The 26,858-nt window shown below is 36.2% G+C and overlaps 1 non-coding gene and 1 pseudogene across 1 annotated transcript; one reads left to right on the forward strand and one right to left on the reverse strand.

The window, feature by feature from the left end:
* Positions 1-14,519: 14,519 nt before the first annotated feature.
* On the reverse strand, positions 14,520-14,628 carry LOC111985152 (small nucleolar RNA R71). The gene has a single exon (XR_002880020.1). It is a non-coding gene; the product is annotated as a small nucleolar RNA R71 (small nucleolar RNA).
* Positions 14,629-15,553: 925 nt separating this feature from the next.
* Positions 15,554-25,447, forward strand: LOC112020614 (uncharacterized; annotated as a pseudogene).
* The last annotated feature ends 1,411 nt before the right edge of the window (positions 25,448-26,858 follow it).

Below are 26,858 nucleotides of genomic sequence, written 5' to 3' on the forward strand. Positions count from 1 at the left end.
TTGCTCACTTCAAACCATTTCCGGGTCATGCACAAAAGAGAGAGAGCCAGAGAAAAAGAAAGAAGAGACCACGACCATCCGAGGAAGAAGAGACCAGAGCTCCACGCCGAGAAAGAAGAGACCACGTCGAGAAATCCAGAGCTCACCTTGCCGAGAAACTCCGTTCCACCACTCATCGGTGCGTCTGATCCACATCCAAACCGAGAAACCCAGAGCTCACCGTGCCTCCAATTCACATCCTGATCCGATCACCACGCAAAGAGAGAGCCCAGATCGCCACGAACCCATTGTCGATCGCCACCCCAGTCGATCGTCGATTGTTGATCGCCGGTGCGACTCGCGAACCCACGACTCAAAAACCCAGAACTCATGACTTACAAACCCACGACTCGTCGATCACCGGTGCGACTCGCGAACCCAGAACCCACGATCTGACCGGATTTGATTTTTTTTTCTTTGGTTTTGTTTTTGTTTTGATCTCCGGAGTTTGCTGTGATTTTGAAATTTTTTGTAATAAAATTTGATTGGATGCTGAGAAAATAGCTGAGAAAATGTGAAAAATAGGTAGGAAAATAGCATTTTCAGAATAAAACCAAACACATAAAAATATTTTCCACAACAATTTTCATTATACAACCAAACACTTAAAAATATTTTCCTTTCTGGAAAATAGCATTTCCAAAAAATAGGCTATTTTTCGAAAAATATTTTACGGAACCAAACACAGCCTAAAACAAAAGAGGTTCATGCAAAAAATAAAAATAAGGTTGGTGAAGTCTGAGACTGCCTAAGACTATCTACCAAACGATGGTGATCCAAGCAACTATAAAAAGCATGGCTTTGTGGGTATTTCAGAGCAGACGGAGCTTCACCTCCAACTCCAAAATCCAAATATTTCAACCATGTTTGCCCTGTTCTTCATGTTGTTTACCACCATCATTGCACCACTCATTCCAACCCTCTCTTCACAACCACCACCACCCTGCCCCCCGTTTCCCCCCTTCACTCCGCCTCCACCACCGACAGCGCCAGCATTTGAGTTTACTCCAATCCAACATTTTCCCCCCTCTCCCCCTTTCACTCCATCACTACCAGATGGCTACATATGGCCTGCACCAACTCGACCACATTCAGCACCCATGTTGGTGTGGTTCCTGCTAGGGGGTCTCTTGGCCCCAGTTTTTACCATTTGGTTCGGTCTGAGTATTTGGGTGTCGTAATGGCTTTTTTTTTTTTTTCTTCTTTTTGGGATAGTTTTGGAGTGCTTGTATTTGGGTGTTAGAAATGTTTCTTATCTCTGTTCTATTAATGGTTTTGAAAACCGGCCGGAAACTGTTGTTCTTTAAACCCAAAATCCGCTCAGGCTGGGTCTGACGAGTCAGGCTGAAGCTAAAAAAAAAGAAAAAAGGATGGGGGCGTTGATGTTATGCAGTCCCAAAACACACCAAGTCCATAAAATAAAATAGAAATGAAAAGCACAAACCTTATCGTTACCCTGCTTCTTTTGTGTTTTCCAGTTTTCCTTCTTCTCCAATCTTCTGTGTTTTCTTTCTGCAATTATTCTTCTTGCTTCTTTGGGGTTTCCTTTCTTCCTCCCTCACTGGTACCCAAAACGGCAAAACCAAAAGAAATCAAAAGTCTTAGATTTTTTTTCTTTTACCAATAAAGTTGTCTACCAATGTGGCAGACACTACTCCTTTCCCATGAAAAGGTTGGACATGTAGCCATGTTTCCACCATTAATTTGCTTTTAAATTTTTTTAAACCATTTTCATTTAATTGCATTTTTTATGAGATATTTAAGTACTCCCCTCCGTCCCACTTTATTTATCCTGTTTAAAAAGTCAAACTTTTTAAGAAAGTATTATTTATTATTTTGTTTACCTTTTAAAAATGTATAAGTTTTCAAAACTACCCTTAAATAAATTTATCAAAAAATTAAATTAGTAAATTAATAAGGGTATAATATGAACATTATTAAATTAATGACTTTTATTTTTAGAAACAGAACAATATTTTGGGACATTCCAAAATAAAATAAAAGACAAACAAAGTGAAACAGAGGGAGTATCTAATTGCAGTAATTTATTGGTACTACAAACCCACGTATTCATATGTTAAATTCATGTGTTATTGTAAATTAAAATTTATATTATAGATTAAAAAAGTACAAATATTATACATATTTGCATAACAATATATAATTTTGTAAACATTTGTTTTGTCTATAATATAATTCTATCTTATCTTGATAGTATAATGTGAATTAATAATTTTTCTTTTTATCACTATTTTTTTAACAATTAATAATATTTTGTTGATATAAAAAATACATTTGAAAGATGGTTTTTATTTTTATTTTTTGGAACTATTTTAGTCATTTTTTCCATTTATACTAATTTATTATATTTATTTATATTTTAAATAATTTTTAAATTAATTATGATATTATCATGGTTCGACCTTGGTTAAACCTCTGTATAACCTCAAAAACCTTAAACCCCTTTGTTCTCTAGTTATTTGAACAGTTTGGGTTTCAAAACCATTATATAAGTTTGATAAGGTGTGTAGAAGTTGGATGATTTTTTGTGTCGTTAAGTAGGTTCTTTCCTGGGAATTTCTATTCAATTCGTATATGCTGTTAGGTTCTTCAAAGGAGAAATTATTAGGACCTAGGTCCCGAGTAGTCCCAACCAATAATAAAAGGCCACACATTTAAAACAACTTTGATTCAACTTCCTAAATAAAAAAAAGAAACAAAACCACATAAATTTAACTCTAGTTATAAAAAATTTTTAAAAAAATTTAATTGGAAAAACACAAATAAATTTAATTTATAAACAGGCAAGATTCAAAAACTTGAAATAAATTTAAAATCCAAAAGCTCAATCTCATCATTTTGTATTTTATTTTAGTGATCTTAGTCTTTCCATAGAGGTCTTTTTCTCTCAAAACTCTAGATTAGTTTCCTTCTTCCACTCCATAACCATCATTGATCTGTCTCAAACTTTTATGGCAAAGAATATGGCCAATGAGTATAGGTGCTTACACAGTCCATAGCCATGTATTTAAAAAGAACGATCAAAATGAAGGCATGACGAATTTTCGTCAAAGCTGCAGAGCAATTTTTTTCTTTTCCATCAAAATTTTATTCTTTTATGTATTCTTTTTCCCCTAATAACTATTTAACCACTGACTTTCTTTTTTAATTTATTTTTACATTAACAGTGTGACCATTAGGGTTGGCCTTGGTAACTGATGTGCATGTGCGAATATTGCGGAATCAGCTATCATCTAATAGCAAAGATTGATGCCAAAGTTTTGAATTGAAGATTACAAATGTTATATTCGGTTGTGGATTTGATGTGAGCTTTGAACATTGGTTCTGATGTGATGTACTTGTGTAGTTTGGAATAATTGTTTTAATTTGGAATTGTAATATTTTGGCATATAAATAAGATTAGTGGTATTTGCGGAAGTTTGGAGGTTAGTATTTGCAAATGATTTGTGTTTTAAGGTGTAAGGTTGAATTTAATCAACCATTTAATTGGCTTTATTCCGTGACCAATTTGCTTGTAATTTAGCACTTAGTAACCCTGTATTTAGGTGGGAAAATTGTAAGGGTAGTGTGTGAGAAGATGTGAAGAAAAGTTCAAGAGTGTGCAAGAAAAATAGAGGTTCGCGGCTAGGGCTCGTGGGTGGATCGCGACTGGAAAGCTGCCAAAAGCTAGCACGTGAGAGGCACACTGGGAAGCTGAAGGGTCGCGCCAGCTGTCGCGCTACAGGACAAAAGTCCCAGGCTGGCCAAGCCGATATGTCGCGACTTGAACTCGCGACTTGGACAAGCTGCAAGACCAAGTCGCCAACTTGCCCTGTTTGGCAAAAACTGACATTTTGCATTCCCTTCTCACCCTACTATATATACACCCTTATACCCATCATATTGAGAGAGCTTCCAGAGAGAATTTTGTGAGAGAAAACCCTAGAGAAAAGCAAGATTGCCTCATCCCCAATCTTCATCTAAAGAGACTCTACAAATTCCTCTACTCTCTTCCTCTCCATTATCATACCCTTGAGAGGTTATTTACCAAACCCTTATCTCACCACACCCACGTCTATGAGAAGGTCCATTTGGTGCTTAGGGAAGCAGTTTGGGAAGAAACCAATATACATTGGTTGATGCTATGGTCAAGTAGCGGAATCCGGGAAGCTAAAGAAGAAATAGGTTCGGCATAACATCGTTGGAGCAAGAAGATTTGAGGGCTTAGATACTTGGGTAGATTAGGCTTGGAGGGTCTTCTGCTGTTCATGTATCCCAACTATATTCTTTAGTGGATTTTATCACCGCTTGGAGGGCGGTGGAGAGGTTTTACGCCGAGGACTTCGGTTTCCTCTTCGATAACACATCGTGTGTTGTCCGTGTGTTTGCATCTCTCTTTCCTTTATCTTTGCCTTATATTTACTGCTGTGGATGTGTTTATATTTGGCTTAGATTGTTTTATCAATTCTGTTATAAGCTTGTTATCATATTCCGCACATTAATTGTTTGATATAAAGCTTGAATTAATATTTTTGTAATTTGGGGGTCTAAACGTTCAAGGGTGTTTCATACCCATTTTGAACTTTCAATTGGTATCAGAGCGGGTACACTTGTTGTGGTTTTAATACCTGAGTGTGATCCTTGACCCCTTGTTGACTTGGGTAGATTAGGCTTGGAGGGTCTTCTGCTGTTCATGTATCCCAACTATATTCTTTAGTGGATTTTATCACCGCTTGGAGGGCGGTGGAGAGGTTTTACGCCGAGGACTTCGGTTTCCTCTTCGATAACACATCGTGTGTTGTCCGTGTGTTTGCATCTCTCTTTCCTTTATCTTTGCCTTATATTTACTGCTGTGGATGTGTTTATATTTGGCTTAGATTGTTTTATCAATTCTGTTATAAGCTTGTTATCATATTCCGCACATTAATTGTTTGATATAAAGCTTGAATTAATATTTTTGTAATTTGGGGGTCTAAACGTTCAAGGGTGTTTCATACCCATTTTGAACTTTCAATTGGTATCAGAGCGGGTACACTTGTTGTGGTTTTAATACCTGAGTGTGATCCTTGACCCCTTGTTGAGATGGATAGGTCTCAATCTCTCATTGTTCCACCATTTTTTGATGGTAATAATTATGCATTTTTGAAAGTTCGAATGAGGGCGTTTTTGTGTTCTATGGATGAGGCTTTGTGGGATGCAGTTGATATAGGTTGGACAAAGCCAGAGGATGCCAAATCCACTTGGGACAAGGCAGCTCTTGCGGCAGCTAATGCAAACAGTAAAGCATTGAACGCCATTTTCTGTGGTATTTCTCCAGAAGAATTTCACAGGATTTCACATATTACTGTTGCTAAAGAAGCATGAGAGATTCTGGAGACGACTTATGAAGGAACCAAGAAGGTGAAAGACACCAAACTTCAGATGTTGACCACTCGCTTTGGGCAGCTAAAGATGGATGAGGATGAGTCCTTTGACTCATTTTACAGTAAGCTAAATGAGGTGGTCGTTGGCAAATTTAATTTGGGGGAAAAGACGGAGGATTCTAAAGTTGTAAGGAAGATCCTTCGGTCACTACCAGAAGGTTTTCGTGCCAAAGTTACAGCCATTGAAAAGAGCAAAGATCTTGACGAAATCAAGGTTCAAGAGCTGGTTGGTTCTCTACAAACATATGAGTTGTCCCTTCCTTCAGCGAAGAAGAGCAAATCCCTTGCTCTTAAGACAACTGATGAGAGGATAGTGTTTCATGACTCTTCGAAAGAGGATACGGTAGATAAAGATGTGGCGTATCTTGTAAAGAACTTCCGAAAATTCCTAAAGCTTAAGAATAGTGGAAAATTTGGTGACAAAGGAAAATTCCAGAGTGCTGGAAAAGAGAAGAAAGACTTTCGAAGAAAAGATGGTAAAGATTCCAAATCCTCACAAGGAATTACATGTTTTGAATGTAATGGGCATGGGCATTTTAAAAAGGAATGTCCAAATTACTTAAAGTCGAAGGGAAAGGCCTATGCCACTACTTTAAGTGATTTGGACTCATCAAATTCTGATTCTAAGGAGAGCTGTAATGGAGAAGGAAATTTCTCCGCATTCATGACCATTGCTCATGTGGAATCCTCAGATGACTTGGATACACTTGTGAAGGAGCTTGGTGAGCATTCTGATTTGGAGTCTATTGGAGTTGTTGAAGAATCGGAAGCTGAAGAGGATGAAGGTACATTGAGTATTCAAGAGAATTACACTTTACTCCTTAAGAAATCAGGTAAGTATGCAAGGGTTGCAAAAGCGGCTATGAAGAAGATGAAAAGGGCTGAAGAGGACTACAAAAGTCTACTGGCTAGATATAAAGAGGCTAAATGTGAGATTGAGAGACTAAATGGAGAGTTATCGGAAGCTTATACCAAAGTAAGATTCCTTGAGCAAGAGGTGGTGCAAGCGCAAGCCAAGATAGAAAGGGTCTTCTCCAGAAAACTAGATGATGTTATTTCATCTCAAAGACATACCTTAGACAAGTCTGGGTTGGGATATACTGGAGGGAGCAGCTCATCAGCCAAAGTCACCAAGGAAGTAAAGTTTGTGAAAACCAAAGAGACGGCTGTTGATAAGTCTACTCCAAAGATAGTTGAGGCTGAGAAGAAAAAGAATGTGGCTAATCAACGGATGTTTAACAAGTCCCGAAATCAATCTGAAGTCAGATTTGGAGCTAGAGGAAGATCTCTCCCAAGACAGCAGCAGGGTCCTAGAATAAACTATATTTGTCACTATTGCGGACTGCAAGGACACACTAGACCCAACTGTCAAAAGCTAAGAGCAGACAACAATGCGAGTGTACCTCGGTCACGAGGGAGAAAAAATGACTTGAGGTCTTGGGGTGGTGAGCAATCAAGGAGCCAAAACCGTGATTCCGGAATGACGGATGTGATGAAAATGATTGGCGCCTTCACCACTTGCTTGGAGAACTTCAACAGGAGGTTTGAAAGTCCTAACTCTTGTACCCGATCCGTCAAGGATATCACCCCAAACACACATGATGTGTGGGTGACAAAGAGTACTCATGCATAAGCATTATAACATGTTCATGCATCAATTCTTCCTATGCTTTATGGATATGATTGGTTATTTGCATTGTGTTTTTGAGTATCTGTTTTATTTGTGGTTTATTTGTGTTTAAAATGCTTTTACATTTTTCTTGTTTTTGATCATTCTTCTACTGCTTTCGTGTAAAAAAAAAAAATCCAAAAACACATAAAAAGTTGAAAATCCAAAAAGTTTGATCACTTTGTTAAGTTTTTGTCTCAAAGCATGTTTAGCCTTGTACATTTGTACTAATGGCTTTGTGCATTTAACGAGCTTAGCTTGTCTCACATGCACTCATATCATTGTGGAAGAAATTCTGAAATCTATATGATTGTTGTAAATAGATCTTCAACCTTGTCATGAATGATTAGTGAATGGTTTTGTTGATCCTGAGACATGCATAGACTCATGCCTATATATCTTCCCACTTTTTATTCTTATGCTTTAAAAGAGCTCTCTAAATGTAAATCTCCAAATGAAAAGAGATATAGAACTGTAAAAGCCTGTCGCACATACTAGTATTTGACTAAGAAAAAGGGAAAGCGACCAAAATAAATTGTATGATGCTCATAAAGCCAAAGGCTAACTCATTAATTGAAATATCAAAAATTTCAAGCATCTATCTCACAATGAGAGTTTCTTTGCTCAAAAAATGGCAAATGATATGTTAAATATGGAGCCAAATGAAAAGTTTCAAAGAATTGTTATCAAGTTCTTGTGGGAGGTCATATATGCATGCTTCTATAATTGAGATAGGTCACATTATCTAGTGCTAGTTGTGTATGCCTTGATTGAATTGATCATTGAAGCTTCACATTGGACTAAAGACTATCTCATTTTTGATATCCACACACATCACACAAGTCTATGTTCAATGAATGCCATATTCATTTGTGTGATTGTACTTGATTAAATGTGTTTTCACATGCTCAATCTTTGTTAGTCAAACACAAAAAGATTTTTGAGTGTTTTGTTTTGTTTTTGGATAGTACTTTGCTTTTACAAAAATGTAAATTTTTTTTCAAAAACAGTGTTGCCCTGTTTTGACAACTAAGTCGCGGGTTGACCCAGTCGCAAGCCCCAGTCGCAAGCTCACTCAGAGATTTTTTGCGGCTTACTAGCGAGTCAATATTCTAGTTGCGAAAAAGACTTAGAATTTTTTTTTTTAAATTTGAGTTTTGCTCTATTCGCGGCTCATTTTGGCGGCTTGTTCGTGGGTGGAAAGTCTAATCGCGAGGGTTACTCAGAGATTTTCGCGAATCAGCTCGCGACTCCTTCAAGGATAAACCTTCCAGTCGCGAAAAACACTTAGAAGATTTTTTTCAATCTTACCTTCACAGTGGTTCGTGGCTTGCCCTGGCGACTTACTGGCGACTTGGTTAAGTCACGAAAAACGCGTGTTTTCCTTTTTGAAGACAGTTTTTCAAATTGCTTTTCAGTTTTCCCTCGAATATCAGTGACTGTTCATTTTCTTCTTCACTCTCTCTCTCAAACCGTTCGTTTCTCACTGAAAAATATTTCATCTCTGCATCATTTCTTCATAAATCTTCAAGAATAAGGTATGGGTTTTCTTTCCCTCATTTCATTCTTACTATGTTAACCATTACCTTCTTGTGTTGAACATTGTACATGTGCTCTGCGATATATTGTGTTCAAATATGGGTTTGCCTAAAATGGTAATTTTGTTTGTTTGAGGTTATTTTCTTTTGTTGCTGAGTTTATTTTATATCTTGTTTATGCTTCAGCATGTTTGTCTCTAGTCTGAGCATTGTTTGTTTGATAGAGTTTCTCTTTCTCATTAAACATATGGGTTTGAGATCTATATGGTGCACTTTGTATGTGGCCGTGGGTCATTTGTCTATGGTTCTGTGGTCTTCATAGTTTTTGTGCTCCTTGGAATGTTTATGTGCTTCTGTGTGGAGTGTGTTTCATTTTAGCCATTTGTTATCTTTTTGTTGACCTGATTCTTGTGTTTGTGATTAAAGTGAAATTTTCTCACATTATTAACTGAATCTAATCAAGTTGATGTTGATTCCCTGTGGTATTGCATTTGGAACTTTGCTGTGTGTTTGCTCTCTCACAGATGTCTCGACAATCCTCTAAAGGAAAAGAAGTGATGTCAGAAGAAGAAACAGTGCCTGTTGCAAAAAGAACACAGTCTTCCTCACAGCCATCTACTGAACTCAATATTGAGTTATTCAGAACTCCTCAGCACCTAGATGCCTACTCCAACATTTTTGACAAGGGAACTCCTATAGTGGAATGGGAGGTCAGATTTGACACTTTGGACACAACTTTTGTCCCTCGGATCTTCGAGACAAAAGATTGGGCAGCATTATTCAGAAATTTTGTTGATCCGATGATTGAACTAGTGAAGGAATGTTTCGCCAACATAGTTGATCTTGAGAGTGAACTACATTGTTTGGTAAGAGGAACGGAGTTCATCATTAGTCCAGACACCATAGCTGAACTTCTCAAAATCACACGACCTGCGGATACCGACCTTACTCCGTATGATGATCGTACTCCAGTGATTCAGGACATTCTCCAAATTCTTGGTCCTGACCATGACATTTCCAGCACCGGCACATCAATTAGTACTACCAAGTTTTCACTTGATTTGACAACATTGAAGCTGATTATGTTTTCAAACCTTTATCCGTTGACCAACATGGTGTATATAAACCTTGGAAGGGCTCAATTTCTATGTGATCTCATCACAAGCATGACCATTGACATCTGTGCCCATATTTATCACATCATAAGAAAGACAGCAACCAGAACAGTAGCACGAGGGTGCCTTCCATTCTGTAGTCTTATTATGAAGTTCATTCTAAGTGAAGGTGTTACTCCTCCCTCAATTGGGAACATGATTGCTCGTCCTCGACCAATCTCTATGTTCACTCTACAGGCCAGCAGGAGTCATTCATCCAAAGCTCCAAAGAGTGCACATCTATTTTCTCCTACTTCTTCTACTCCTGAGCAAGCTTCACCTGTACATGCCACCCATGCGTCATAGCAACTAGACACTACACAACCACAGTCTGCCCCTCAGCCTGACAAGTTGCAAATGCTCTTTGATAAGCTTCACAAACGTCTTAAGGAAATGGAAAAGACCCTCAAAGATGGCCAGAAAGAGCAGTCAGAGAGATTGGTTGTCATGCAGGACCAAATTGATGTGTTAGCAACTCAAGTTGATGGCATTTTCACAAAGCTGAAACAGTGACCCTTTGGCCATTCCAGTCAAAAAGGGGGAGAACTTTTGAGGGCAGCTCTTGAGGGGGAGTGCTCGTTTTGGGGGGGAGATTTCTTCATCATTTTTTTCAGTTGTTTTTTTTCTGTATATAAAACTTTGATAACTCAAAATACTGTGGTGGTAGTTGTTTATTTCAGCACATATATAGTATGATGTTTTTCAGCTTCAGCACTTTTTGTGTTGATTTGTACCCATTGTTGCTTTTGTAAGTTTTGAGGGTTGTTTCTTGTTCTTATGCACTGTTGTAGGCTTTTATGGTTTATGCCATGTATTTGCAAAACTTTGCATATGCAGCCTTTGTGCTTTGTGCTTTGGTACTTGTTAATGCCTTGCATTATCTTAAGTACAACACTCTTGTGCCCGTGTAGGATTGTTCCTAGATGCATATATGTTTGTATGCATTGGTTGAGTGTTGGACTTGCAAATGATACTCTTCAATTGAGTTTATCATTTTTGCATGTCTGGATGTTCATTCCTCATGTGAATGAACATAGTAATCACTTTTTCTTAAGTGACTACTGTTGTTGATCTTGCCATGAATTATTGTTTCTATGCTTATGTTTTTTTTTTTTTTTTTGCTTGATCATGCTTATTTTGCTCCATATGCATATTAAGTTTTCTGCATACAATGATATTGCTATGTTATTATGTTTCAGGAGTTACTTATTCATATGTTCAAGAGCTTTACAGAATCTAGAGTAAGGTGTTAGTGAGTTTTCCAACTGTTTCCAACTCACGTTTAAGTCTAGAGTCTGTTGAGAGTTTTGTCACGGAATAGCCAAAGGGGGAGATTGTAAGGTTGAATTTAATCAATCATTTAATTGGCTTTATTCCGTGACCAATTTGCTTGTAATTTAGCACTTAGTAACCTTATATTTAGGTGGGAAAATTGTAAGGATAGTGTGTGAGAAGATGTGAAGAAAAGCTCAAGAGTGTGCAAGAAAAACAAAGGTTTGCGGCTAGGGCTCGCGGGTGGATCGCGACTGGAAAGCCGCCAAAAGCTGGCACGTGAGAGGCACATTGGGAAGCTAAAGGGTCGCGCCAGCTGTCACGCTACAGGACAAAAGTCCCAGGCTGGCCAGGCCGTTACGTCGCTACTTGAACTCGCGACTTGGGCAAGCCACGAGACCAAGTCGCCAACTTTCCCTATTTGGCAAAAACTGACGTTTTGCATTCCCTTCTCACCCTACTATATATACACCCTTATACCCATCATATTACGAGAGCTTCCAGAGAGAATTTTGTGAGAGAAAACCCTAGAGAAAAACAAGATTGCCTCATCCCCAATCTTCATCTAAAGAAACTCTACAAATTCCTCTACTCTCTTCCTCTCCATTGTCATACCCTTGAGAGGTTGTTTACCAAACCCTTATCTCACCACACCCACGTCTGTGAGAAGGTCCATTTGGTGCTTAGGGAAGCAGTTTGGGAAGGAACCAATATACATTGGTTGATGCTATGGTCAAGTAGCGAAATCAGGGAAGCTAAAGAAGAAATAGGTTCGGCATAACCTCGTTGGAGCAAGAAGCTTGGAGGGCTTAGGTACTTGGGTAGATTAGGCTTGGAGGGTCTTCTGCTGTTCATGTATCCCAACTATATTCTTTAGTGGATTTTATCACCGCTTGGAGGGCGGCGGAGAGGTTTTACGCCGAGGACTTCGGTTTCCTCTTCGAAAACACATCGTGTGTTGTCCGTGTGTTTGCATCTCTCTTTCCTTTATCTTTGCCTTATATTTACTACTGTGGATGTGTTTATATTTGGCTTAGATTGTTTTATCAATTTTGTTATAAGCTTGTTATCATATTCCGCACATTAATTGTTTGATATAAAGCTTGAATTAGTATTTTTGTAATTTGGGGGTCTAAACGTTCAAGGGTGTTTCATACCCATTTTGAACTTTCATAAGGATTAATTTTGTTTTGGTGTTTGGATGTCATTGTAAATTGTGTTTGTTTTGATAATAAAATTTCTCCTTTATCCAAGCAAATAGGTTTATCAATGGCATGTGTTGTCTGTAAAATGCTCTTACCAGGACAGTTTGTTGTGCTTGGCCATATCCTTAGCTATATTCGAAAAGTGACTCTCTCATTGAATAAATGAATTGTATTGAATATGGGATACAGCAAAACTCTTGTATGCGCTCGACACATGAGATATCTTTTCGAAATTTGAGAATTAAAGTTAGTTTGTGTTGTAAATGAATAAGCTCTTGCAAAAATCAACATTTTTTTTTATCTCTTTCTAGATAAAATGTTGGCCTTTTCCTTTTAAAAAATTATTGTTTTACATTGATAGTGTAATATAAACTAATAATTTATTACATAATGCCAACTTGGAGATTTAGAACTCATTTGGGATAAATCTTAGATTTATTTTTACTATATAAATGGTTAAATATGTAGTGAGGTTTTTAGAAAGTTAAACATTACTCATTTGCTTCTCTCTGGCATTGTTAGAGATCTATAAGTTCTTGATTAGATGATATGTCAATATTTCATGGACTCTAATCATTCTCCTTTTTCCTCTCTCTTAGTTGATTACCCTCTTGTTTGTTTTTTGTAAGACAGTCTTCATTCAACAGGGAAAAAAGTTGCATCCGCCACCGGTAATATACCAATTTTGCATTATTTAGGAAGACCTAAACAACTAAACTTATCAAAGATGCCAAAGACTTGGGGTTAATGGTGCTTTCCCTGCACCTTATATTAGGCTTTCTTGGATAATCCTTGCATTATTTGAGAAGAGCTAGCTAGACTAACAATAGTTGAAGACTTCGTGTCTTTCCACTTTCTACCAACCATGATGACTTTTGCCAACATTGTTTTTTGACAAATTAACCTATACGCCTAAATGTGGTTCCAGCTTTTAACCTTTTAATCTCTCTGTTTCGGGTTTGGTCTTAGAAGAACCCCATGCATGCAATTTAGCCCCCACAAGCTTGGATTTGGTCTCTGATGTGCATGAAATATATACAATAAAATACTCACATATTTACATATTTAACCTTAATTTTATGTTATTTTGTGACTTACTGCATAATATTTTTGTATTACAGATAACAAGGACTTTACATGCAAAGTGGGGCTAGGCCAATTGAATCAAGGCAACTTACATCCAGGTGTGAATTCAAGAAAATACCAAAAAGTAAAGAATAAGAAGTGAAACTTACTATTCAAGCTAACAAGGTAAAAGTGCCAAGGAAATATTTAATTATGAGGTAGTGAAGTCAGCATGTGAAATAAAAACAAAAAATAAAATAAAATAAAAAGCAGGGATTAAGAGTAAAGAGAAGCTTCCTAAAATCATGTCACCCGTGAAGGAGCAGGGAAAAGAAAAAAACAGAAGAAGAAATAATTGATAGGAGGCTTGTTTTCATGGACCCACATGTGGAGCGCATGCAAGAGCACATAGTTTAGGATCAAAAAAATCAATTTTTATTAAACTAGATTAGGATTAAATTGGTTAAGGTTTAATTAATTTTCTTACGTTCATTCAAGTCCTTGTGGGTTTGACCTTGTTCTTGTCAAACTATACTCATATACTTGCGAGTACTTTAAAATTTCACAACAAGTTTTTGGCGCTGTTGCTGGGGACTTGGTTAGGAAAATAAATTAGGTCTTAATTGAATTTTTCCTTCTATTAGTTGTAGTTAAAATTTATTTATTTTTAAATAGAAAAAAAAAAACAAAAAACAAAATTCTTTGTGCTTGGTGTATGAGAACTTGGATACGTGATAAAGAAAATTGTCTTATTAGTTTTGATTATTCATCCACAATGGAAGAAATAGGAGAAGATTCCAAAACTCTTAGGGAGTTGTTCTCACCCATAACCTCCAACCCTCCATCTTGCATAGTATTGCCTACAACCACTGCTGCACATTTTGAGTTGAAGCTATAGATAATCCACCTTCTTCCTACTTTTCATGGATTGGATAGAGAAGATCCTTATATACATGCAAAGGATTTTCTTGAGATTTGTGCTACTTGTAAGTTCCAGAATTTCACTAATGACTTTGTTTGCTTGCGTTTATTCCCTTTTTCCTTGAAGGATAAGGCAAAAGCATGGCTTAATTCTTTGTCACCTGAATCTATCACTTCATGGGAACTGTTGGTCACAAAATTCCTCTCTAAATTTTTCCCAATGGCCAAGACCAATGCTTTAAGGAGAGATATTGTATATTTTTATCAGGATGAACAAGAGAAATTTTATGAGAGTTGGGAGAGATTTAAGGACTTGATCTTAAGGTGTCCTCATCATGGTTTTAAAACATGGAGACTAATACAATATTTTTACAATGGTTTGACTCAGACAAATCGTAACATGATTGAGTCCGTGAATGGTGGTGGATTTTTTAGTCTTGTAGATGATGAGGCATACAAATTTCTTGAGAATTTTTCTGAAAGTTCACAACAATGGGATTTTTCCAACCGTAAAGAGAGATCTGCCCCTGTAATTAAGGAAGGAGGATTGTATGAAGTCAGTGAAGATTTAGACATAAAAGCTAGGTTGGGCAATCTCACTCGTAAGGTTGAGGCTTTAGATTTAGGTAGAGGGATGAATTATGTCAATCAAGTTCAAAGTGAAACATGTTCTATTTATGCAAGTCCTATGCATACAACACAAATGTGTTCTTCCGTAGTTGGGTACCCTGATTTTTATATTGAGCAAGCAAATGCACTGAACAATTATGGGAAACCATTTGCTAGTCCATTTTTAGAGACATACAATCCAAATTGGAGGAACCATCCTAATTTCTCATGGAGGCAAAATCAGCCTCCCACAAAAGTAGGTGGACAACAAGTGCATCAACAAAGTCAATTTCGTCCACCAACTCAAGCATATCCTCCCATTCCTCAATCAACACCTCAGTTTGTAGCACCACCAAGACAACAACCATCTTTGGAGGAGTCTCTCAAAACTTTCATGCACTCAACTAGCCAAGCTATTCAAGAGATGAAATGTTCCACCCATTTGAATACTTAAGCTATTTCAAAGTTGGAAAATCAAGTTGGCCAGTTAGCAACCCAAGTTAGAGAGAGGGAAAAAGGAAAGTTTCCAAGTCAGCCTATACCTAACCCAAAAAGACAGTATGCCATCAATGGTTCTTCTAGTTCTACTCATGGACAAGAACATGTTCAGTCTATTACTACCTTTAGGTCTAGTAAGCAAGTTAATAACCAAGTGAAAATGCCAGAAGTGGAGGATGATGAAAATATTGTGTTAAAGGAAAAAGGAACTCATAGTTCACATGATGATCATGGAGAAAAGAATGACAACCCACCCGCCACTCCAATTCAAGATCTTAGTTCTCCCCTTGATAAGAGGTTTTTCATAAAGCTCCATTTCCACAAAGGTTAATCAATCCTTAGAAAAGTGCACAATTTGGAGACATTTTAGAATTTTTTTAAACAAATGCAAATAAACATTCCATTTCTTGATGCAATTCAGCAAGTTCCTGCTTATGCCAAGTTTCTTAAAGATCTTGTGACAATGAAGAGAAAGACAAATGTCCCTAAAAAGGCATTTTTGACCGAGAAAGTTAGTTCAATCTTTCAGAATAAATATCCGGTGAAATGTAAGGACCCTGGACCCCCTACAATTTCATGCAAAATTAGGGATCATCTCATTGAGTGAGCTTTGCTAGATTTGGGGGCAAGTGTGAACTTATTGCCATATTTAGTATACTTACAGCTAGGTTTGGGGGAGTTAAAACTAACAACCATGACACTTCAATTAGCTGATAGGTCTGTGAAAATCCCTAGAGGTATTGTTAGACACTGAACTTGCTCTAAATGCCAGTACACAAATCCATGTCATTTTGGGTCGCCCTTTCTTAGTCACATCTAATGCTTTGATCAATTGTCGAAGTGGTGTAATGAAGATTTCTTTTGGAAATATGATTGTTGAGCTTAATATCTTCCACATAATTAAACAAGTGCTAGACAATGAGGATATCTGTGTGGTTGACATGATTAAGAGTCTAGTCCATGATACTTTCCTACAATCGAGTTATGAGGATCCTCTAAAGGCTTGCTTAAATCTTTTTGGTTGCAATTTTGATATTGAACACTCAATTGAAGAGGTCAATGCATTGTTAGATTTTGTTCCTCTCTTAAGTACTGATAGTTGGCAACCAAAAGTGATTCCTCTTCCACTTTCTTCATCCTTACCCCCATCTGCTATGGAACCACCAAAGTTGGAGTTGAAACCATTACCTGACACACTTAAGTATGCCTTTTTAGGTTCTTCTGAGACCTTACCTGCCATTATAGCTTCAGATTTGAATGATCCTAGGGAACGCCAATTGATAAGTGTACTTCAAGAGCATAAGGAGGTTATAGGTTGGTCAATTGCTGATATCAAAGGTATTAGTCCATCTATGGTTATGCATAGAATTCACTTAGAAGAGAATGCTAAAACTTCACGTGAACCGCAGAGACGTCTAAACCCTATTATGCAAGGGGTAGTGAGAGCTAAAGTTTTGAAGCTTTTGGATGTGGGTATTATTTACCCAATTTCTTATAGTAATTGGGTGAGTCCAGTTCAAGTTGTACTAAAAAAATCTGGAATAACAGTTGTCAAGAATGAGAATGATCAGTTAGTCCCAAATCGTGTGCAAACAGGATGGAGAGTATGCATTGATTACCGTAAGTAGAATGCCATGACAAGAAAAGATCATTTTCCTCTTCCTTTTATAGACCAAATGTTGGAAAGACTAGCTGGTCATGCTTATTATTGTTTTCTTGATGGATATTATAGATATAATCAAATTCCCATTGCACAAGAGGATCAACAAAAGACTACCTTCACCTACCCCTTCGGGACATTTGCCTACCGTCACATGTCATTTGGTTTATGTAATGCTCCTAGTACATTTCAAAGGTGCATGATTGATATTTTTTCTAATATGGTGGGACGATTTTTGGAGGTATTTATGGACGATTTTTCAGTATTTGGATCCATTTTTGAAGAATTTTTGCACCACCTATCCTTAGTGTTAGTGCGGTGTAAGGAGAAGAATCTTGTTCTTAATTGGGAGAAATGTCATTTTATGGTGAGAGAGGGAATTTTTCTTGGACATGTCATATCAGAAAGTGGTATTGAGGTTGATAAGGCCAAAATAGATTTGATTTCTAACCTTCCACCTCCTTGATCTGTTAAGGAAATTAGATCATTTTTAGGTCATGCAGGATTCTATCGAAGGTTCATCAAGGATTTTAATAAAATCTCAAGGCCCTTATGCAACTTACTTGCCAAAGATGCCCCATTTGTGTTTGCTGATGAGTGTCTCCATGCATTTAAGAGACTAAAAACTAAGTTGACTTCTGCCCCTGTCATTCAACCACTTGATTGGAAAGTGTTTTTTGAGATTATGTGTGATGCCTCTGATTATGCAATTGGTGCTGTTTTAGGATAGCGGGTTGGAAAGGTTCCCCATGTGATTTATTATGCTAGTAAGACTCTAAATGATGCTCAAATGAACTACTATACAACAAAAAAGGAATTATTAGCAATTGTTTTTGCCTTGGATAAATTTAGGTCCTATTTGTTGGGGTCTAAGGTATTAATTTATTCAAATCATGCTGCATTGAAGTATCTTTCCTCCAAAAAAGATGCTAAAGCTCAACTTATCCGATGGATTTTATTGTTACAAGAATTTGATCTTGAGATTCGAGGGGAACCGAAAATGTAGTAGCTGACTATTTGTCTAGATTAATCGTTGAGCACACTGATGACAATTTACCTATTCTTGAATCTTTCCCTGATGAACAATTGTTGCATGTATCCCATAGACCTTGGTATGCTGATATTGCAAATTATCTTGTTACTAATCAAATGCCTTCGCATTGGATTAAACAAGATAGGTCTAAATTTTTTGCTGAGGTTAAGTATTTCTTTTGGGATGATCCATACTTGTTTAAGTACTGTTCTGATCAAATAATTAGGAGATGCATATTTGAGAGTGACCAACAAAATATTATATCCTTTTCTCATGATCATGCATGTGGAGACCACTTTAGATCAAGAAAGACTGCTACCAAGAATTTGCAATGTGGATTTTATTGGCCTTCCATTTTTCATGATTCCCATGTATATTGTTCAGCTTGTGAGAAATGCCAAAAGTTGGGGAGTATTGGAAAAAGAAATATGATGCCATTGAACCCTATTTTGATTGTTGAGGTATTTGATGTTTGGGGTATTGATTTCATGGGTCATTTTCCTAATTCTTTTGGTAACTTATACATCCTTGTTGCTGTTGATTATGTTTCTAAGTGGGTTGAGGCCATTGCATGTAGAACTAATGATCACAAGGTTGTAGTCAAGTTTTTGAGAGAGAATGTGTTTGCACGGTTTGGTACACCACGTGCCATTATTAGTAATGGAGGAAAGCACTTTGTTATGGAGTTTTTGAGCAACTAATGAAGAAATATGGCATCACTCATAAGGTTGCAACACCTTATCACCCACAGACAAGTGGTCAAGTAGAGATATCTAATAGGGAAATCAAGAGAATATTGGAGAAAACAATTAACCCTACTCAGAAAGATTGGTCTTTAAGACTCAATGATGCATTGTGGGCATACCGTACAGCTTTTAAGACTCCCATTGGAATGTCCCCCTTTCGAATTGTGTATGGTAAGGCTTGTCATCTCCCTGTTGAGTTAGAGCAAAGAGCTTATTGGGCTATTAAGCGGTTAAATTTTGATCTTGACAAAGCAGGTGCTGAAAGGAAACTCCAAATCAATGAGTTGGAGGAAATTTGTAATGATGCATACAATTGTGCCAAATTGTATAAGGATCAAATGAAAAGGGTTCATGATAAAAACATCCTGAGAAAATCATTTGAACCTGGTCAGAAAGTTCTTCTTTAAAATTCTCATTTGCATCTCTTCCTAGGTAAGTTACAATCTCGATGGACTGGTCCATTCATAGTTTGCACTATTTATCCCCATGATGCTATTGAGATTGAGAATCCTAAAAATTGTGATATGTTTAAAGTTAATGGCCAACGTTTGAAACCATTTTTAGAACTTGAGCCTCCAAAAGTTGAAGAAGTCCTCTTAGATGATCCTGTTTATCAGGATTGATCCCAGTTGTGTTTATTAGGTTTGCATTTTTTTTTTCTGCTTCTAGATTAGACTTTGTGTTTATTTTCTTGTTTAGTTTTATTTTCTTTTGTTCTAGCTGATATTTGACAAAAATTAAAATTTATAACAATCAGCTTGATCAAGGTACGTCTCCTCCTTCTCCTTACCTTACTTGTTTCTACTTGGTTCTCATGTTGCATATTAATATTTTACTCTCTTTTCATTGAAGACATATATTTAAGAGTATCATTTTTAACATTGAGGACAATGTTTGGTATAGGTTTGGGGGGATGTATATAGATTTCTATCTTTTCGTTTTGTTTTGTTTTGTTGTGTTTAAAAAAATAAATAAAATAAAATAAAATAAATCTTTTGCCTAGCTTGAGGATTATGTTTTGAGTTTGTTATACTACTCTTGCTTAAAGAATTTCATTGCTTTCATGCTCAATTCATTACACATGCACATAGCCACTTAGACACAACTTGTTGTTGAAGGATAAAAATGATTAGAAAATCTTGATGATAACAATGTGGAGACTGTAACCCCTATGAGTTTTGAGCCAATCATTATTTTTGGAGGGTTATTTATTATTTCTAATCTTAAAGTTTATTTGGAAGTGCGTAACATATTTCCCTTGTTGTAGTCTCATTGTTCTTTCTTTTGGTCAAGAAAAAAAAAAATATATATATATATATATATTTTATACCACACTTGAATATCATTATTTTTGGAGGGTTACTTTTTTTTTTTTTCTAATCTTAAAGTTTATTTGGAAGTACGTAACATATTTCCCTTGTTTTAGTCTCATTGTTCTTTCTTTTGGCCAAGGAAAAAAAAAAATTAATTTTATGCCGCACTTGAATCTTTTGAAGTCATTGATGTTGAATGATCTATACTAGTCTTTGAGAGATGAGATTAGGCCATTTTTGTCTACTTTGAACCATATATGTGTTTTTCTTTTTCTTTCTTGATACATTATCACTAGTCACCCCGTTGAGCATTTTAATTAGCCTTTTCTTTTTTAAAGCCCTTATCTATAGTGTTTCAAGATGGAATTTGATCAGTTTGTTTCAATGTGGTGGTTTGTGTGAGAATTCAAAGAAGAAAGAAAAAATAATTCAAAGAAAAAAAGAAGAAGGAAAAGTGTCAAAAGGAAAAAATAAAAAGGGTTCTCATCAAATTTTGAGAAGTGAAATGCAAGGAAGGAGTACTACTTTGAAGAAGAAGAGTTGAAAAAAAAATGTTGAATGGAAATTTCAAAAAGAGTTGACATTCTGACTAATCTTGAAAAAACTTCTTATATTTACCTTCAACCATTTTTATTTCATTCCCTTTGCTTTTACCTACATTACGTCCTAATAAAGTCTTTATTTGATCTTGAAGATTATGTAGTTCAGATATTGATATGACTGAATAAAAAGTGTGGTATAAATTCTTTTTGACATCTTTTCATGAGACTACTTGTTTTTTCTTGATTAACTGTTTTTTGCATGTTTTATATGTGAGGTGTTTGATTTTGCTTACATCATTTCGCTCACATATATTGTTGAGAGTGTTACACCCCATTTCAGAGTAATTTCATTTGTTGAGTGATAACACTGGAAAGATTTGAGTTGAAATATACTTTCAAATAGAGATTCGAGTCAAGTTTACTCTAAAACTAAGAGTATGTTTGGGTTGGCTACTCACATTGAGTTTTAATGGCATGAGAAATTTATTTAGCTATTGTAGTGTTTTTGAACTTGAACTAATCCTATTTGCACAAGGCTAATGAAAAAAAAAAGTTTTGTTTGATTTTCTTAGTTATGTTTTTATTTTTATTTTTTTTAGTATTCATTCTCAGAATTTTGTAAGTATATTCCTTGCAAACCCTCACGAGACTACAACTCATTCACTATTGTAAGCTAGGGGTTTAAAGGCTTGTTGTATATGCTAAATGCAATCGAAAATTTCAGCGAAAGTGGACTAATTCGGATTTCATTTTTCTTTTTCTTTTTTTTTTTAATTTTTTTAATTTTTTTTACTCTTTATCTGTTTTGCTCAAGGACTAGCAAAATGTAGGTTTGGGAGTATTTGATGTGCATTGATAATAGCTTAATTTTGCATATTTATTGATAGGCCAAAAACGTATTGACCTCTTGTGATTAAATTAATTGATTAATTAGCCAAGTTATTAATTAATCAAATTAACATGCAAAACACGTGGTAGCACAAACAAATCACCAATTAATCTAAGAATAGCGGAAATAAATTTGACACTGTGATTTGTTTATGAATAGGGAAAACCTACACGGCAAAAACCCCACCGGGTGATTTTCAGGTCACCACTCCCGAAATTTCACTATTATCACAATAAGTGATTACAAGTAAAGGAATCCCAGTACCTTATACCAACTTACAGTTGAACCTTTACCCCAATACCCAATTGGACTTGTTCTATAGTGACAATTTCTCCTTTTGATGCACGGCTCCCAAGTACGTGACTAATCAATGCGCGGATCCCAGTACGCGACTTCAATCACCAACTAGAGAAGATTGTTGGTTGCAAAGTTCTTTAGTTCATCCATACAATGAAGATCAAGAAGATGCTTGGTCACAAAACCCTATGGTGTATAAACACAACAACTTCTTCAGAAGAGATGAACTAGGGCAAAACTTTGTCTCCGGTCACAATTTGCTTGAGCAAACTTTTCTCAAAGCCTGTGCAACTTGTGTACTCTTTGACTGCCCTTAAAACAGTCATTTTAAATGTCTAGGGTTAGGAGAAAAAAAGGCCCAAAGACACATTCACGGATCCCAAGAAAACAGATTAGAATTTCTGTTTCTTTCTTAAACCTCGACAGATAGGAGGTGTCAAGCAGTTGTCGAGCACACGGGGTTGAACAGCTTCTTAAACTTTGACACATGCTAGTTGTCGAGCTTTAGTAAACTTGCACAGCTTCTTAAACTTCTCAGCTTATTTCTTGGACAAACTTGATGACTTCAAAATTACATAAAAGAATGACATATGTTTTTAACAAGTGAACCATATATGTCCTAACATTTATATCATTGTTAGAAAACATTATAATACTTATTTTGAGTTAATTCATGTATATTATATTTGGTTTTGGAATAATGCTGAATAATCAATTTTGTGCTTAATTGAGTTTTATTACGTGAATTTGTTTTTTGTAGGAGAATGAAATTAAATAAGTGGATTTGTGCAAAGAAGAAAGCTAATGGACTTTACTTTTACAAGGGCCATGATGAAGTTAAAGAAGACCAACCCAATTAAATTTAAGTCCAATTGGAGCAAGGAATCAAAGGAAATTTGCAATGATGCATACAAGTGTGCCAAATCGTATAAGGATCGAATGAAAAGGGTTCATGATAAAAACATCTTGAGAAAATCATTTGAACCTGGTCAAAAAGTTCTTCTTTATAATTCTTGTTTGCATCTCTTCCCAGGTAAGTTACAATCTCGATGGACAGGTCCATTCATAGTTTGCACTGTTTATCCCTATGGTGCTATTGAGATTGAGAATCCTAAAAATGGTGATATGTTTAAAGTTAATGGCCAACGTTTGAAACCATTTTTAGAACTTGAGCCTCCAAAAGTTGAAGATGTCCTCTTGGAGGATCCTGTTTATCAAGATTGATACCATTTGTGTTTATTAGGTTTGCATTTTTTTTTTCTCTTTCTTTTGCTCTTGTTTATTTTTTTGCTTCTAGATTAGACTTTGTGTTTATTTTCTTGTTTAATTTTATTTTCTTTTGTTCTAGCTGATATTTGACAGAACTTAAAATTTATAACAATCAGCTTGATCAAGGTACGTCTCTTCCTTCTCCTTACCTTACTTGTTTCTACTTGGTTCTCATGTTGCATATTAATATTTTGCTCTCTTTTCATTTGAGACTTATATTTGAGAGTATCATTTTTAACACTGAGGACAATGCTTGGTTTAAAATTTCCCTGTGACTAATATATATGTTTGATTAATTTTCCTATGTTCATTCAAGTCCCTATGGGTTCGACATCGTTCTTATCAAACTATACTTCGGTACGGTTTGTAGAGGGATGAATTCTGTCAATCAAGTTCAAAGTGAAACTTGCTCTATTTGTGCAAGTCCTATGCATACAACTCAAATGTGTCCTTCCATAGTTGGATACCCTGAATACTATACTGAGCAAGCAAATGCACCAAATAATTATGAAAGGCCACTTGCTAGTCCATTTTCAGAGACATACAATCCAAATTGGCAAAATCATCTTAATTTCTCTTGGAGGCAGAACCATTCCCCCACAAATATAAGTGGACAACAAGTGCATCAACAAAGTCAAATTCGTCCACCTACTTAAGCATATCCTCCTATTCCTCAATCAACTCCTCACTTTATGGCACCACCAAGACAATCATCTTTGGAGGAGTCCCTCAAAACTTTCATGCAATCAACTAGCCAAGCTATTCAAGAGATGAAAAGTTCCACTCATTTTAATACTGAAGCTATTTCAAAGTTAGAAAATCAAGTTGGCCAGTTAGCAACCCAAGTTGGAGAGAGGGAAAAAGGAAAATTTCCTAGTTAGCCTATACCCAACCCAAAAAGACAGTATGCCATGAATGGTTCTTCTAGTTCTATTCATGCACATGAATCTGTTCAATCTATTACTACCCTTAGGTCCGGAAGACAAGTTGATAATCAAGTAAAAATACCAGAAGTGGAGGATAATGAAAACACTGTGTTAGAGGAGAAAGGAACTCATAGTTCATAAGATGATCATGGAGAAAAGAAGGACAACCCACCCTCCATTCCAATTCAGGATCTTAGTTTTCCCCTTGATAAGAGGTTTGTTCCTAAAGCTCCATTTCCTCAAAGGTTAATCAGTCCTTAGAAAAGTGCACAACCTGGAGATATTTTAGAGGTTTTTAAGCAAGTGAAAATAAATATTCCATTTCTTGATGCAATTTAGCAAGTTCCTGCTTATGCCAAGTTTCTAAAAGATCTTGTGACAATGAAGAGAAAGACAAATGTCCCTAAAAAGGCATTTTTGACAAAGCAAGTCAGTTCAATCATTCAGAACAAATATCCAGTGAAATGTAAGGACCCTGTATCTCCTACAATTTCATGCAAGATTGGGGATTGTCTCATTGAGCGAGCTTTGCTAGATTTGGGGGCAAGTGTGAACCTAATACCATTTCAATTTATTTACAGCTAGGTTTGGGAGAGCTGAAACCCACAACCATGATACTTCAGTTAGCTGACAGATCTGTGAAAATTCCTAAAGGTATTGTTGAGGATGTGTTGATTAAGTTGGATGCATTCTATTTACCTGTTGATTTTGTTGTGTTAGACATTGAGCCTGCTCTAAATGCCAGTACACAAATCCATGTCATTTTGGGTCGCCCTTTCTTAGCCACATCTAATACTTTGATCAATTGTCAAAGTGGTGTAATGAAGATTTCTTTTGGAAATATGACCGTTGAGCTTAATATCTTCCACATAAGTAAGCAAGTACAAGAAAATGAGGATATATGTGAGCTTAACATGATTGAGAGCCTAGTCCATGATACTTTCATACAATCAAGTTGTGAGGATCCCTTAAAAGCTTGTTTAACCCTTTTTGGTTGCAATTTGGATATTGAAAAATCAATTGAGGAGGTCAATGCAATGTTGGATTCTGTTTCTCTCTTAAGTACTGATAGCTGGCAACCAAAAGTGGCCCCTCTTCCACTTTCTTCATCCCCACTCCTATCTATTGTAGAACCACCAAAGTTGGATAGTTTTTGGAAACACCAATTAATAAGTATACTTCAAGAGCATAAGAAAGCTATAGGTTGGACAATTGTTGATATTAAGGGTATTAGTCCTTTTGTAGATATGCAAAAAATTCACTTGGAAGAGACTGCTAAATCCTCCCAACATGTTTTTGACCTAGATAAGTTGCAATCTCATTGGACTAGTCCAGTCACAGTATGCATTATTTATCTCCAGTTGTTAAGGTTTGGATGATCCTATTTATCAGGATTGATCTCCGGTTGTGTTAAATCTTTTTGCAAAAAAAAAAAAAAAACCTTTTTCTTGTTTATTTTATGCTTTTAAATTAATATTTGTGTTTATTTTCTTTTTTAGTTTTATACTCTTTTGTGTTTAGATCTGAACCTTGGAAGTTGCTGCAAAAAGAAGGTTTGGAATCTTGACTTGGCTTTAACTTGTCTTTCCTAAAAGGCACTAAACAAAACACATCAAGGTACCCTGTGGAAAATAATGACAAGTTAAATAAACAAGAAACATGTGTATAAAGAGAGAAAAGAAACCACACATGTGAGGTAAAGAGTGAAACACATACATCATCATCAAATATAGAAACAACAAATGATGTATGTAAATGGTTACAAAACGAAAAGATACATAACGCAAAATATATGTTAATTTCAATGTGAACCAAACTAACTCTCCCCCTAAGTTAGTTACATCAAAAACATTCTTCCCTTTAACATGAAGTTCTCCCCCTAAGTCTATTACTCCCCCTGAGAAATGACATTCAATTCTCAAATTTCTCCCCATTTTTGACACGATTGTCAAAGGGCATAGAAAGCCAAAAGACATGACCGGAGATAGACAGAAAATTGACAAAGAGGGAACGAGGAGAACAAGGAACCATAGACCTACAAGAAAAAGAAAAACAAGATGCTATGGACACAAAGGAAAAAGAAAAATGCAAAACAAAGAAAAAAAAATGAAATGCATGCAAGGGAATCTCGATCGATCAAGAGGTGGCGAGACAGGTATCGAGCATAATAGACATCAACAGATGCAGCTGTCGAGGATCTGTCAAGGGATAAATCAACAAAAGGCTAAAGAGAAGCTCGATCGATCCACCAGCTGTCGAGAAGCTATCGAGGGGACAGGAGCTTTCTCGATTGATCCACCAGCTATCGAGGAAGTGTCGAGATTGTGATAAGAAAAAAAGCTTAAGAAGCTCGACAGATAGCTCGGTATCGAAGAGGTGTTGAGTAAGCTTTTAAAAACAATTTTTCGAGAAGAGAAAAACACAAACATGAATGCAATCAAACATACAACTCAACCAATGATCCAATCAACATATTAAGCCCTCAAAATCATTTCTCAAAAAAACACACACACATACACACACACACACTAAACAAGTCTAACCAATTTTATATTTAAAAAACAAGTCAAGACAGTTTAGTGAATATACATTAACACATATAAAACCTTGTGATGGCCAAATTGCATTGTACCTACACATGTATCAAGAGTAGCAAAGAATATTGCGTGTTATGTGTGAGAAATATCGCAACGTGTATACATGTTATGGCGATTTGATATATGAGAAAATCACTTTAACTCACACATAATCATAACTGTTTAATGGAGACTATTACCTTCGAGGTACATC

The sequence above is a fragment of the Quercus suber genome, unplaced genomic scaffold, assembly GCF_002906115.3.
Source record: "Quercus suber isolate HL8 unplaced genomic scaffold, Cork oak 2.0 scaffold_98, whole genome shotgun sequence".
Lineage (NCBI taxonomy): Eukaryota > Viridiplantae > Streptophyta > Magnoliopsida > Fagales > Fagaceae > Quercus > Quercus suber.